Genomic DNA, 3,726 nt, shown 5'->3' with positions numbered 1-3,726 from the left:
GGAGTCCGGGTAAATTTGTCAGGCGAGTTAGAGAGCCATCTGAGGGGTTTGGATTTAAACACCCCTAATTGCCCAGGAACTTTATGAATTGGAGCTGTAAGTTAACTCTTTGACAGAGAGAGCGAGACGGTGGTGGGGGACAGCCCCCAGTAAAATCAGAGGTGAGAGCACAAAGCAATAAAGTAGGCAGACTCTGGTTTTTTGGGGGGTAGATGCTCGAGAATATCCGGGTGGACTCCTGAGGCTCGATCCTGCATTTGCGTATGCCGAGCCTCCTTCCTCATGACCTTTGTCCAGAGTGGAATGCCTCACCGGCTACCGGCACATGATCAGTGCATGCTCAGTCACGATATCAGTGCACGATCAGCCACGTGATCAGAGCATGATAGCCACGTTATAAGTGCATGATCATTTACATGATCAGTGCATGCGCTGTCACGTGATCAGTGTATGATCATCCACGTGATCAGTGCATGCGCAGTCATGTGATCAGTGCATTATAGCCACGTGATCAGTGCATGTTCAGTCACGTAATCCATGCATGATCAGCCATGTTAACTGTGCCTGAAGAGCCACATGATCAGTGCATGATCATTCACGTGATCAGTGTACGATCAGCCACGTGATCAATGCATGATAGCCAAGTGATCAGTGCATGATCAGTCACGTGATCACTGCATGTACAGTCACGTTATCAGTGCATGATAGCTACCCGATCAGTGCATGATCAGTCACGTGATCAGTTCATGATCAGTTACGTGATCAGTGCATGATAGCCAGGTGATCAGTGCATTATCAGTCTCGTGATCAGTGTATGATCAGCCACAGGATCAGTGCACGATAGCCACGTAATCAGTGCATGATAGCCAGGTGATCAGTGCATGATCAGTCACGTGATAAGTGCATGATAGCCACGTGATCAGTGCATGATAGCCACCTGATCAGTGCATGATGAGTCACGTGATCAGTTCATGATCTGTCACATGATCAGTGTATGATCATCCACGTGATCAGTGCATGATCATCCACGTGATCAGTGCATGCGTAGTTACGTGATCAGTGCATGATAGCGACGTTATCAGTGCAGGATCAGTCATGTGATCAGTGCATGATAGCCAGGTGATCAGTGCATGATCAGCGACGGGATCAGTGCAGGATCAGCCACGTGAACAGTGCGTGCTCAGTCACCTGATTAGGGCCTGCTGAGCTGCGTGATTCCTGTCTGCTCAGCTGCTTGACAATTGCAAGCTGAGCTGTATGATTCCTGCCTGCTCATCTGCTAGAAAATTGCCAGCTGAACTGAGTGATTCCTGCCTGCTCACCTGCTTGATAATTGCCAGCTGAGCTGCGTGATTCCTGGCTGCTCATCTGCTTGATAATTGCCAGGTGAACTGAGTGATTCCTGCCTGCTCATCTGCTTGGTAATTGCCAGCTGAGCTGCGTGATTCCTGGCTGCTCATCTACTTGAATATTGTCAGCGGAGCTGCATGATTCCTGCCTGCTCATCTGCTTGATTATTGCCAGCTGAGCTGTGTGATCCTGCCTTCTAATCTGCTTGATAATTGCCAGCTAAGCTGCATAATTCCTGCCTGATAATCTGCCTGACAATTGCTAGTTGAGCTGCGTGATTCCTGCCTGCTCAGCTGCTTGATAATTGCCAGCTGAGCTGTGTGATCCTGTCTTCTTAACTGCTTGACAATTGCCAGCTAAGCTTCGTGATTCCTGCCTGATAATCTGCTTGACAATTGCTAGCTGAGCTGCGTGATTCTTGCCCGCTCAGCTGCTTGATTATTGCCAGTTGACCAGCATGATTCATCACAGCTGAGCTCCATGATTATTGCCTGCTGATTGGGTGATTCGTGCCTGCTCAGCTCTTTGATTATTGCCTCCTGAGGCACATCATCAGTGAATGAGAGCCACACAATCAGCACATGATCATTCACTTCATCAGTGCCATTCAGTCACGTGATCACTGCATCGTCCATCACCTGTACAGTTCATGATCAGCCACGTGATCAGTGTATGATCAGCCACGTGATCAGTGCATGAGCAATCACGTGATAAGTGCATGATAGCCACGTGATCAGTGCTTGATCAGTCACATGATCAGTGTATGATCATCCAAGTGATAAGCTCATGAGCAGTCACATGATTTGTGCAAGATCAGCTACGTGATCAGTGCATGATAGCCAGGTGATCAGTGCATGATCAGTCTCCTGATCAGTGTATGATCAGCCACGTGATCAGTGCACGATAGCCACATAATCAGTGCACGATAGCCAGGTGACCAGGGCATGATCAGCCACGTGATCAGTGCATGCGCAGTCACGTTATCAGTGCATGATAGCTACGTGATCAGTGCATGATGAGTCATGTAATCAGTGCATGATAAGGCACGTGATCACAGCATGATAGCCACGTAATCAGTGCATGGTCAGTCACGTGATCAGTGTATGATCATCCACGTGATCACTGCATGATCAGCCACCTGAACAGTTCGTGATGTCACGTTATCAGGGCCTGCTGAGCTGCGTGATTCCTGTCTACTCAGCTGAGTGACAATTGCCAGCTTAGCTATGTTATTCCTGCATGCTCATCTGCTGGATAATTGCTAGCTGAGCTGTGTGGTTCCTTCCTGCTCATCTGCTTGATAAGTGCCAGCTGATCTGTGTTACTCCTGCCTGCCCATCTGCTTGATTATTGCCAGGTGAGCTGCGTTATTCCTGCCTGCTCAGCTGCTTGATTATTGCCAGCTGAGCAGAATGAATCGTCACAGCTGAGGTCCATGATTATTGCCTGCTGATTGCGTGATTGGTGCCAGCTCAGCTTTTTGATTATTGCCTCCTGAGGCACATCATCAGTGAATGATAGCCAAGTCATCAGCGCATGATCAGTCACATGATCAGCGCAATTCAGACACGTGATCACTGCATGCTCAGATAATTGATGAGTTCATGATCAGCAGCGTGATTAGTGCATCATCAGCCAGGTGATCAGTGCATGATCAGCTACGTGATCAGTGCATGCGCTGTCATTTGATCAGTGCATGATCAGTCAGTGATCAGTGTATGATCAGCCACGTGATCAGTGCATGATAGCCACGTGATCAGTGCATGATAGCCACCTGATCAGTGCATGATCAATCATGTGATCAGTGCATGATCTGTCATGTGATCAGTGCATGATAGCTAAGTGATCAGTGCATGATAAGCCACGTGATCAGTGCATAATCAGTTACATGATCAGTGCATGTGCAGTCTAGTGATCAGTGCATGATAGCCAAGTGATAAGTGCATGATCAGTCAAGTGATCAGTGTTTGATAGCCATGTAATCAGTGCATGATGAGTCATATGATCAGCGCATGATCAGTAACGTGATCAGTGTATGATCATCCATGTGATCAGTGCATGCACAGTCTCGTGATCAGTGCATGATAGCCACGTAATCAGTGCATGATGAGTCATATGATCAGCGCATGATCAGTAACGTGATCAGTGTATGATCATCCATGTGATCAGTGCATGCACAGTCTCGTGATCAGTGCATGATAGCCACGTAATCAGTGCATGATGAGTCATATGATCAGCGCATGATCAGTAACGTGATCAGTGTATGATCATCCATGTGATCAGTGCATGCACAGTCTCGTGATCAGTGCATGATAGCCACGTAATCAGTGCATGATGAGTCATATGATCAGCGCATGATCAGTAACGATGAGTGTA

This window comes from Bison bison, unplaced genomic scaffold (genome assembly GCF_000754665.1).
Source record: "Bison bison bison isolate TAMUID 2011002044 unplaced genomic scaffold, Bison_UMD1.0 scf7180017864508, whole genome shotgun sequence".
NCBI classification, from domain to species: Eukaryota; Metazoa; Chordata; class Mammalia; order Artiodactyla; family Bovidae; genus Bison; species Bison bison.
The sequence above is the reverse complement of the archived record's forward strand: the minus strand, read 5'-3'. Positions refer to the sequence as shown.